Here is a 13,022-nt window from a genome sequence, read left to right as displayed (position 1 = left end):
ACTTGGGATGCAATTGAGTTGCCTTACGGCAAGAAGGAAATTGGCTACAAGTGGGTGTATGAAGTCAAGTGAAAATCTGATGGCTCATTAGAGAGATACAAAGCAAGGTTGGTTGCAAAGGGTTATGCATAGACATATGGATTGGACTACGAGGAGACATTTAGTCCATTGGCAAAGATGACTAAAGTGAGAACAATGGTTAATTTAGCTTCTATCTATGGCTAGAAATTATATCAAATGGATGTGAAAAATGTCTTCTTGAATGGTACATTGGAAGAGGAAGTATACATGAAACAGCCAGAAGGGTATATACATTCTAAGTATATGCATTATGTGCATAAGTTGGGAATGCATTGTATGGATTGAAGCAAGCACCTCGAACTTGGTGTGAGAGGATCAATAGGTTCTTATATAGCATGGGATTTTAGTAAAGCATGGCTAAATATTTACCTTATGTTAGACATACAGAGGGTGGAATGGTGGTTGTGGTCATCTATGTCGATGATCTCATAATTAGAGGTACTGTTGAAAGAGACATTGTTGAAGTAAAGCATGGGCTGCATAAGGATTTTGACATCAAGTCTATTGAGGTGCTTTTTGGGCATTGAAGTAATTGACCCTCCACATGGAGTTTGGTTAGTGCAAAGGTAATACTCATTAGGGATGTTAGAGATGGGATGGAAATATGTAAGCTAGTGGATACATCATTGGATCAAAACATAAAGATGGTGGATGATGGACAATATATTGAGGATGTTACTATTTTCAGAAAGATGGTTGGTAGTTGATCTACCTAACCATAACAAGACCCAACTTGAGTTATTCAATGGGAGTGATAAGCTAGTTCATGCAAAATCCATGCAAGTCACTTTTGGATGTAGTGAGGAGAGTCTTGAGATATGTGAAGAAGATAGTTAGCTTTGGCTTGTTCTATGAGAAAGGGATCAAACCTAAATTGTTTGGATACACATATGCAGATTGGGCAGGAAGTATCATGGATAAGAGATCCACCAGTAGTTATGGTTTTTCATTTGGTTTAGCCATGGTGAGTTGGAGTTGTAAGAAGCAACCCACAATTGCTTTGTCTAGTTCAGAAGCACAGTATAGAGGTATAGCATTGGTAGCATGTGAGCAGATATGGCTAAGATTACTATTATGTGGTATGGGGATAGAGATAGATGGTGGATTTATTGTGCACTATGATAACATTAGTAGCATTATGTTAGAAAAGAACCTAGTCTATCATGCAAGGATAAAGCATATTGAAGTGCACTACCACTTCATCAGAGAGAAGGTTATGGATGGAGAGATAGACTTGGTGCATGTCAAAACCAACGACCAAGTTGTAGATATCTTTACCAAAGCATTACGTAAAGATATGTTTGAGTGCTTTAGAAGCACACTTGGAGTATTGCATCTACAAGCTCATTCTAAGCTTGAGGGGAAAAGCTGAGAAATAGACATGTGTTAAGTCTATATCCTATGTATATATAAATAAAATAGAAGTTATGTGTGAAGTGACTTAAAGGTTAAAAGTTATTTATCACTTAGTGAGATACTTTATGTGTACTCAATTGACAATGGAAGAAAAAAGAAGAACGAAGAAGAAGAAGAAGAAGATTGCTTAAGCCTCCATATCTTATACCATTCTCCCTTCTGTTGTGCATCCATATCCATTCTTTTCATTCCAATGTACCTTGAGCCCTTAGATTATAATAGGACTATGAAGCAATATATATTTTCTTAGAAATAGCTTATGCTAGGTTAGCAAAGCATTGTAATAAGCAATGATGCTACTATGGTCATAATTACAAACATATCCTTAAGGTGATTCCTTTACTTCTAGGAATCCAGATACTTCATCAGCCTCCTTTAAGCCATACTTCAAAGTTTGAGCAAGAGGCAAGGAGGTGGCATGAGAAGGGTATGGCAACCAAAAATAAAGTCATGTTTGTGGTGGGTGAAGACAATTGGTTGGTTGAGGACTTGTGTTGTGGATGGAGTGATTGTGTGTTGACTTGCAAGGTGATAGAGCAATGGTTGTTGTAAATGTTGGTGTCATTGTTGCAAATGTAATGGATGTTGTTGAGATGCAACATCTATAGTCAAGATGTGGTTACATTAGTGGACATGATCATGAGCAGATGTAGAGTTGAATTAATGTAATACAAACAATGGTATGTAGGTGTAAAGGCAATGAACAAGTAAATTTGCATTGTGAATGATCTATGAGCTCTTTGTAGTTGATTGATGAGTACTAGACAAACAAGATGAAGCAAGTTGGAGTGAATTGGGTGAAATGGACCACATCATGTCATTGATGGAGGAGCTTGGGAGGAAGGACCAATGGGAGATGATGTTGGTAGAACAAGTAACAACCTAGATGGATTGGAGCATGTGGGTGTTTTGGCATTGGCAAATGGGCTTTTGGGGGGCAATGTGGGGGGCAAGGGGGAAGAGGTGGGTTGCAGCAATCTAGCAAGGTTGTGCCATTAGGTGCCATAGGACCTAGCACCCCGACTATTGGATGCACCAACCATCTCATGACATGGAATGCCTAGTTGTTTAGTAGCTCTATCACCTATAGAAAACTACACGTAGAGTGGAAACCAAGCAGAACTCAAAGTCACTACTACTCCATATATAGAAGTCCCAAAGTGGGGAAAGGGGAGAGAGGACCTCACACTCACCCCTTCTTGAAGGAGCTTGAAGTCCCTTTTCTTTTTCTTTCATGGATGTGGATGGCAACCCTCTCTGTTTGAAATTAATTATCCTCATCTTGATCACAATTGGAGTAACAACAATAGAGTTTAGGGTTCAACACATTGTCATGCCACCTTCTTATTTTTGTGTGTGTGTATGTGTGTGTGTGTGTAGAGAGAGAGAGAGAGAGAGAGAGAGAGAGAGAGAGAGAGAGAGAGAGAGAGAGAGAGAGAGAGAGAGAGAGAGAGAGAGAGAGAGAGAGAGAGAGAGGTATTTTATGGCTTGCTTTTCTTCAAATAAGCATATTCAAATAATTTTGTTAAGTTTGGAACCATTCTAAGGGTGCCACATAGGATCGGAGTATTTCTTTTAATTCTAAAGTAGTATAGATTGTGGCATGTGTTTATGAATAATTGTACTATTATAATAAATAATATTTGAAAAAAAAAAGAGTAGACTACCTCCAACTATATCTCGTTGACACTAGTCTATAGTTGGATATAAGCTTAGTTCTAAAGAAAAGTATAATATTATGTACCCACATTATCTTATAAAGATTCATATAAATATTGTCTAGCAATCTATCCTAACATCACATACAATATCTATGGGATGACACACAAGGTTGTCTCCCAAAAGTATGCTACACTTGCTTGAAACTATGACTAGTGGCTTAGTGATTCTTGTCTAAAACATGGAACACTAAGTAGAATTTGTGATGGCTCCTTGATCAGTGACCTAATTCCACTCATCTAAAACCATAAGTGTTGCTCACTAGTGCCACTCATCTAAAGCTATGTTTGCTTGCCTAAACCAATGGCTACTCATTTAGCGAGCCAACATTAAACATTTTCCACTTATGTAAATCATGATTGCTCACCAATTGAAACTCTCCCAAAATTGTGATGATGTTAATAAGTCACTACACAAGATCTATGACACTTTGCATATCTAATTTGCTAAAGTTACTAGAATCTAGTAAAATTTTAAAGCATGGTGGCTAATGCATGTTTACATTTGCTTACTACATTACAATTTAGAAATAATAAGAACATGAAGAATACTTCATACATGTGTGTCACTTAAGGATTGATACTTGAAAATAAGCTAGTAGTTATCCTTGAACCATGTGAACTAAGGATAAACAAATATATTTCCATCCACTAGTCCATGCTCTTAATTTTGATTGTAACAAGAAATGCATTTTCATGAGTCACGATTATGTACTCACTTTCATTATCGTGTGATTGAAAAATGACAAATGAATAGAATCACACAATTGGGATTCTTTTCGTTAGAATATCTTACATTTTGGGATCAATGAGGCTAGATAATCATCATTTTCAACTTGATTGTTGTATGAAAGGTAGAAGTAGTTGGGAAGGTTGCACAACCTACAACAAGTGATAGAATCATGAATGCAAGTAACATTGTGGTGATATTTTAGCCATCGTGTTAGAACTCTATGAAGTTGTGAAGATCACATGGTGAAAACCTACCTCAACCTCAAGTTTATTTAGTTTTCCTAAATCATTTTAACTTTAAAAGTGATAATATGGTTGTACTTGCTTTGTATGTTCCCTAATGACTCTTAATGGTTGATAATGGTTTCAATTATAGAAAATGAACTTTGCATTAGTATATGTTTGTGAGTGTGATTATTGTTATAATGTAGTATACAAATTTAAATATCAAACTCAATCATTGTGCTATAAGTAGGCATTATGGGACCAACACTTGAAAGAGATGGTGGGGACGTAGAGTAGAGCATTGAGTCTAGTAAGAATACTATTTTTAGCATATTCCCAAGTTATTTTGCAATCTCGAGTAGCAAATAACTTAATTTGAAATTTGCCAACTCAAGTAGTTGGATTTTGTAGTTGGTTTTCAAGTTCCATTTTACCATGGTAAACTAGGCATAACACCTATGAAAAAAGCGTTGCCCAAAACTTTATCCATTTCTTATTAAATATTGTTGCTTTTACTTCTTCACTATAAATATAGCCAGTAGTTAGTATTGAACTTTGTAGGTGGTTTTATAAGTTGTCAAAATGATACGAATATGGAGTGCAAGCCAATGGACTTTCTCAAATTCCATTAGAAGCTAATTACTATTGTGAAACATTTAAGAATCCAAAGAATAACGTTATTTAATAAACATGTATTAAACAAGAATGTTATAGTTTGCATACTTCATGTATTATCGTGAACAATTGTCTATTTCTTGCTAATCTACCATTGCATGATCCCTTTCAATTGGCAATGAGGGCATTATTGCTTTTAAAAATATACTCTAAAATGCTATGATTAGTGTATTGTACCACTGAAATGATTATAAGGACAACAAGAATTCTCTCATGTTCCAATAAAGCAAACTATGATGTTTATACAGTTTTGGGAAATCACAATTCACCTAAGACACTTCTAACACAATGCTGAATGGTAGGACGATCTAAATCAAATTTCTTTACTTTGAAGACATTAAACCCAAAAAGAAGTATGTGAATTTATTAGGTATTTTGGTATCATGACCCTAAACTCTAGAGATCTTTTTGCTTTAGGTGGTAAACTTAAGTTTTACTATAATATAAAATAAAAATTTCAAGTACATGGATAGGTCATCTAATATGTTGATATATGATACCTAACTAACCTGCATCCAATGCATGTTAACAAGTCCATGGTAAAGGTAAGCTCAATCCTTAGAAGGAATGCCTTTTTTGATGGCCCTCATCTAAATCATTTTGAGAGTCTATTAATGTAAAAGAGATAATAACGTGATGGCCCTTGTCAGCACACATCACAACCCAATAGAGTCACATTTTTTACAATCTTTCTCAAAAGCCAATTGGGTAAAAATCTCAATAGCAACTTGTATTGGTCCATTTGGCTATGATTTTTGTCCTTCTTTTCATCCTTGAGTGTAACCTAAAATTTTTATGAAGCATCTCTTCTAAAATTGTCATCATTCTTATTGAGAGAGTGGATAAAAATATATATTTCATGAAGAGAATTTCAAAATCCACCACATTATTATGCCTTTCCACCCTCTAAATGAATACAATTTTCTCACTTGCACAATTGCACTCAAGTTCATCAATAGATGCACAAATCGAGTGAAAATGCTCGACTTTTAAGAAATAGTATTTATGGATATTGCATCCTTTAGTTTTCATCATGTGATAATGAGAAACATAACAAGAATGTTGTTAGGCTTGAGAATGTTATTACTCTACAAGTTACTCATCCAATACTAAACTTGTTGATTTTTATTTTCAAAAATATAGAGTGCCTTAATACTCTTTCCTTGTCACATTTGATCCTTGCCTAACATGAAAGTTATGACTTTTTTCTCCTAGAGGTCTATCCCCTAGAGGTTGAGAGAGATAGTCAACATCCAACACACCTCATGCTTAATGAAGTTTGAGTATGATCTCAAGTGGTCAAATCAAATCTTTGTGTAACATGTAATACTCAACACGATGCATATTTAATGATGATGTTTTATTGTACTGTGTGGACCATGAATCCATAAAACAATTGATGTCACCATTTAATGAGGATGCTTTTTTATAATGCATTGAATTGAACCTTATTCTCCAAAGGTTACTTATATCTTAGCATTCAAGGCTTTGAACCTCTTTCTAAAAGAACATTTATTATACCTTAGACCACCTTAATTTATCTTCATAATTAGTGATGTTGTCTCCATAATTCAAGAGCAAAATGAGTTTAGATAAATTGCAACATTTATTCATCCCAATGGTCACTATTAGATGAGAATGCTTATTTAAGTTCAATATTTCATGCTAATCATGTCATTATGCTTGTTTAGGTTCAATGCTTCGCAATAATCACATGCAGTGACATGGTACACTCCATCTTGGAAAGCCTCTAGTGAGAATCATGTTCAAGGAAGTTCATACATAAAGGACAAAAACACATAACTTGGTCATACTAGGTTATTCGAACATGTTGAAAAGTGAGTTTGAATTTATTGCTTGATTATGGATTTTGAAATAAGAAAATTTCACATATATTTTCATATTAGAAGAAAACAAGTGGTCTCATCTTTCTAATAATTTTCATTAGATCTAATAAGAAAGATGAGACCACCTAAGTGGTTGGCTGAAAATAATCTAAGTGGTTGGGTGAAAATAATGCATGGAGAAATAGACAAAAAAGGGTAAGTGAGTTCATGTGTCTATTTGTTATCCACCCCCTTTTCTTTACTTATAAGAGAAAATTTCAAAATCTCACAACTCTAAATGTTTTCCTTTACTTGTAAGAGAAAAATTCAAATTCTCAAAACTCCAATTGAAAAAACTATTTTCTAAGCTTCCAGTAGTTTCTTCTTGTTTGTTTGGTGTGACCAAATAACAGTCTTTGCATAAATTGACTTATTCTAGACTAATAACGGGGGATCTACATTTTATTTGGTGCATTAGTCTTGGTAATAGTACTTCTCAAAATAGAAGCATGAGAAACATGAATAACCCATGCTTTGGGGGAAGATTGTAGCCAATCTCATGTTGCACTTTGTTCATGCATTTTGTATTTTATTTATCTTCATCAAAATTACTAAAATGTTTGTTTCATGTCAATTTGGCATAGACTTAGACCACGACCCATTAGTTTGATTGACATTTAGCATCATGTCATTACCATGTACCTCTTGTGTTTTTTTAATAATGCGCTCTCTTCATTTCATTAGAGTAGCCACTGGCCATTACACAAAATAGCCCAAGGCATTGTAAAATATTACACGACGCAGCGAACAGAATCTGAGAAAGAGATAGAGAGTACACAACAGATAAGAGGAGAATCAGTAAATTCTTTAGCTCCAAACAACTGATACAAAGATGGCTCTGTCCACCCGTGCGCTTCCACCGTGTGAAGCTTAGATGGCGATCTAGACAGAAGATAGGTGAAGAGCTTAAGGCTAGCTGGAACAACAACTCTGACTGGGTGAAAGATGAATGATAGATGGCTGTGAAGGGGTTTAGCTTTTATAGCCTGCGAAGGCTGTTAGGTCGGCCTGACCGACCTACCATATGAGCCTCCACTAGTTGGCCAGGGAATATTCTAGGGAATATTCTCTTTACCATCAGGCCAGGGGCGCTGCCCCCGGACCCCCGCCAAGGGGGCCGCTAGCTCCCTTGGGACCCCCCTTAACCACTCCGTCTAACCCAAATATTAGACCCACAACTTTTTGCCATCCGGTCACATAGACCTCATCTGATATACAAGTCAGGACTCAACCAATGTCCGGGCTCACATTTGGCTTCTCCTCATAATGGGGGCCTTACAACTTTGAGCACCATGGATCATTGGTGGCACCTAATGAGGGTGGGGCATTGATCATATCTAATAGGCATATTCCCAATATTTTTACAACAGAGCTTAAAGACCCAATGGGTGGACTCAACAGACTTAAGGACCATAGTAACCTCTTCCTTCAGTTGACCTAACACAGTTAGCAGCCTTAACTAATGAGGGCTATTGAACAGAATGTTGTTCCTCTTTCGCTAGATGAACTCTAGGATGACAGATGAGATCAAGGTAACGTCTCCAGGTAGCATCATCAAGCGATCCTAAATCCCAAAAAAAAAAAAGTTGCAATCCCAAAATCAGATCTGAGATTGGATCCCTTTAACCATTTCCTCATCCTGAACCACAAAGGTTGGATTCTAGGGTAATCCCAAAACAAATGTTTCTCATCCTCTTCATGTCCCTTATAGAGGAGGCAAAGGGGGGATATCATAAACCTTCTGGGCAGCTGTGACTTGAGTGGTAGCTTTCTAAGTAGGAACCCCCATATAAAGCAGTTTAGGCAGTAGGATGGAGTATTTTTCCATACTCTCTTAGCCCTTTGCTAGCCAGGTGAGAAGGGAGGCATGTGAACTACACTTCTTCCACTTATCGTTCAGTGTGAGGGGAATTGCCAGGGAGGAGGGCATGTGATCTTTCCTATCTCGGCAATTCAAGAGTTGCTTGCTGGTAGTAGGGCTTACCAACGCCAACAAGGGAGGATTAGTGTGGGTGATATGGGGAGTCGGCCAATCTTGCCTCACGTAATGCATCAACCTGAGAAAAAATTGATACTCCTTGTCAACAAAGCCGAATTTAGCCTTGATAGACTCCAATGGGAGCCAACACTTCTGCTCCGGTAGCTAGAGTTGGGACCAATATTGTAAGCCTTTTAGGGCCATTGATTTAGCCAGTGAACGATTGACCAGAACAAGGGCAACCAGAGAATCAAAGGCAAAAGGGTTGTACCAAAATGATGATGCCAATGATGTGTCACCCATTCTATTGAACTCCGCAGACCATGAGGCTTGAGCAATGATGCATTGCCAGCTCCTGGCTAGCCCTCAAGCTGTTGGGGATTGGGGGATCTAAATCGGGTCTTGATAGCAGCAAGTTATGTCCTACCATGATGCTCCTAACCAATTTTGACTGCGATCTTTGGACTCAATTATCCATGCAGTAAGGATAATGGACCAGGGCTATCCCTTGTGCATTGTAAGCATCATCTTGAAGGCAAGTCTGTTGGCTTTGTCTATAACAGGATCAATTCCTGCACCTCCCTCATCTTTCCTTGCCATGATGCAATCCCAACTAACTTGCACCATGCCATTACCATTAGCCTTTGTCCAAAGGAACTGCTTGAATAGCTTCTCGACTAAGGCCCATGAAGCCTTGCTAAAGGAAAACATAGAGGCCATGTATACTATCAAAGATGAAAGAACATTCATGAGTATCGTGAGCTTCCTAGCACATGCGAGTGGAGCACTAAACCATTTGGTAATCTTCTCATGGATCCTTGTTCAATACCAGTCAAAACCTTTGCCTTGTTGTTATGCCTACTCCAATTGAAGCACCTAAGTACCTAATGAGTTCTCCAGGCCTTATTACTTTGAAGCCATAGTCTAGCATTCACCCTTGAGGTCCTTCTAGACTAAGAGGAAGTAACTCAGTTTTGCTCTTGTCAATGACCGATGAAGATAGCAGGGCGAACTCGTTGAAGGTCTCCATAAGTGTATCAACCGAATCCTTTTCAGTCAGCCACTAAAGAAGCGTTGTCATCTGCAAAGTTGCGAAGACGAGACTGAACCATCTGCCAAGGGCATCCCTTTGATGGCCCCTTCTTGAACCTTCCGGTCAGTCATACCAAGTAATGGATCCATTATCAATGCAAATAGGAGTGGAGTGACTGGATAGCCTTGTCTGATGGACCTTCTGAGAGGGAAGATTTAGTCTGATTATTATTGATACTAACAGTAGCTGTAGCATTTGTGAAGAGTGAGTTAATCATCTTGATAAAGATTGGACCAAATTTGAAGGCCTCGAGAACCCTTCTGACAAAGAACCAATTGACTCTATCATACGCTTTGTCGAAGTCACTGTTGACTAAGAGTCGAGCTGTGTGCCAGGGCCATATCAATTGACAGCAAGAGGTTCAAAACAACATCTTGTATTCTTCAACCATTAATAAATCCATATTGTCTTGTGTGGACAATTTTATCCAGCAAGTTTTTGATCATGTGTGCAAGCGTTTTGGACAACACTTTGTAGGTGAAGTTCAGCATTGAGAGTGGGCGCCAATTAGCAATTTTGGTTCATGATGGGGACTTAGGAATCAGTTTGATGAGGCCTTGATTGGCCTCTCTAAGCATGCAACTAGACCTTTTAATAGAGTTCATCGTGTCTACCATGTCTTTCCATAGTATTCCTATATTTTTTGAAATAGTTCAGATGGCAAACCATCTGGGCCAGGTGCCTTTCCGAGCTTCATGCAAGTCACAGCATAATGCACTTCCTCCAATGTGAATGGCCTATCCAATGGCAGGGCATCAACCAGAAATGGGGTGGACAAACCCCTCCAAGAAGTTGCTTAGCCTTGTATCATAATCATAGGGAAGATCCGGCTCACATCCACAATAGAAGACGTGTCTTTCGAATATATTTGCTATGGTGTGCTCATCTATATGCAGGTTCCCCCTCTCATCATGTAATCGTTTCTTGTGCATGCTTAGACTTGAGAGAGTTGAAGAAGAATAAATTTGGGGCATTTCCAAACCTCTCCCATTGTCCCCTCAAGAGCACCTTAGCCGTTTGGATTGCATATTGTTCTTGAGTCTTCATGAACTGCTCTATCTCCTTCAGTAGTGTTTGAGCGATGGGGTCTTGGGGAGAGTTTGCAATGGCAAAGAGAAACTGCTCTCGGATCATAGCAGCACCTTCCCCTTCCTTTCTCCTCTTGGTTGCCATTCTCTTCCCATGTTGCTTGGCCACCTTGGTGACAACAACTAAGCATTTTTGCCACCTAAATTTTGGCGCTAGGGAAGGGTCACTTGCTCGGGACCATGCACATTCCACCTCCTCCAGAAATGGCTGGCTCTCCAGAAAAGAAGTGTTGAGATGAAATGGGGGTGGGCCTCCTTCTGTCCTTCCTGTAACAACAACACAATAGGCAATTAGGATGGGCAAGTGGTTTGATGAAGAAATTTTCATGAGTGTGCGGTAGGCTATTTCCCCACACATCCACCAAGCTCCCTGGGAACCATAGAACTGGTCAAGCTGACTTGCTCGCTAGGTGTCACCCACATGCTGGTTATGCCATGTGTATGATATGGTAGTTGTACCCAGTGCTAGGATAACAACATCCTTCAGTTCGCAACTAAGTTCTAGCATCTCCCATGGCTCAATTTCTTCATGGAGTATGCATCTCGACCCATGCGAGCGGTCTGAAGGGAGGCATGTCATATTCCAATCTCTAGCAATTAGGGTAGGGCTTGCATGCAGGTGATGCTTGAGAAGGAGCTATTGTTTGGCCCGCTGGGCTGAAGTATTGGCCACGTACATAGAAGCTATTTGAAGCCTTTTGCCCTAGCAATCAACCTGCATGCAATAGCTGAGCCATCCCCCATTTTCCATGCTAAGTAGGGCTTAAGTGTGTTGTGGACAAGAAGAAAAGTGTCTCCTTTACCTCTACCCCTAAGATCATGAAATATTGAGAAGCCTTCAATTCCCAGCACAATAGTAGCTTCCTCATCTAATTTTACCTCTTGCAGGGCTACTTCATGAGGTTTGTGCTTTCTGATGACACCTAACAAACCTATTTACACAAATCGGAACCCAAGCCCCTCACGTTCCAGATCATCATTTTGATCCCGGGGGCCCATTTAGTTTGTTCAGGGCAAGACATTAGGGGAATCCATGAACTCATGGTCACCAATAGGCGCATAAAAGTTCTTATCCACTAGAGGCTGTCGAGCGAGGTGCTTAATCGACACTTTGCCAAGATTCCTACTATTGTTACTCTCCTTCCCTTGTGATTTGAGCAGGATGTTTTCCTTGCCACCCTGCATGCTGTTCTGGTAGCCTTGCTTTACCACTACCCTTGCTCGTTTGTGAGTTTTGGGCAGATTCGGGTGCTTTTTGCTTGTCTTTTTCCAATGGAGTCTTATTATTCGCTTTAGCCACATCCGATTGTGGCTGTTGAGGAGATTCACCAGTTGGCTTAGGGGACTTCTTTCTTCTCCTTTGCTCCTTTTTCACCGGCAAGGCATTGGGGGCAAGCTTTGGCAAAGTGTCCACTGCCATGACACAAATAACATGAGTCAAGGAATGGAGAGAACTTGAGGCGTAGTGTGATCTCCATACCTGAGGTATCTTGCAATTGTAAGAATTCAGGAGGATCATTATGGCGATCCCAAAGGATGCAGAAGCGATGATCATTGCACATCAGGCCCCATGCTTTGGTAAACAGTAGGTGTGTAGAGGAGTTTGCTGAGGGTAGAGGCGCTTGTTGCCAACTCATCATCTAGCCAAGGTGATAAGTCCAACACTGAAACCCAAACTGGACATTCATGTAGCAAGACTCCCTCAGGAGACCAAGGAAGGGTGTAGACCAAGTTACCACGATAGCCAACCGATGACGTCAGGAGCTAGTCGCACTTGGATTTGAGGCCAAGATAACTAGGTAAAAGCCCTTACCAACAAAATGAAATTGTAGCAATGAAGCTTTGCCTTGGTAAGTGCCCTCAAACCACCGTGCAAAGTCCTTCCAAGCTGGGCAGGTACCCTTGGAAGTACATGTAAACTGTAGTTGTGAGAAGGTTGGCATACCTTTGTCGTATCTTGTCAAGGGGCAAGGCAATGGGAGCTCTGTGGATTTTGGCTCCCTCTTGTATCTGGGCTTTGCAGTTGGCACTCCATCTTGACTGATCCAACCATAGTGTCCTCTCAACCTCGGCCATATTTAGGGCATTAGACTTCAACGCGCCTGTCGATAATCAGGCTTCACCTGCATT

Source organism: Lygodium microphyllum, chromosome 25, assembly GCF_053477565.2.
Source record: "Lygodium microphyllum isolate KBCC chromosome 25, Lygodium_microphyllum_v1.1.10, whole genome shotgun sequence".
NCBI lineage: Eukaryota > Viridiplantae > Streptophyta > Polypodiopsida > Schizaeales > Lygodiaceae > Lygodium > Lygodium microphyllum.
The sequence above is the reverse complement of the archived record's forward strand: the minus strand, read 5'-3'. Positions refer to the sequence as shown.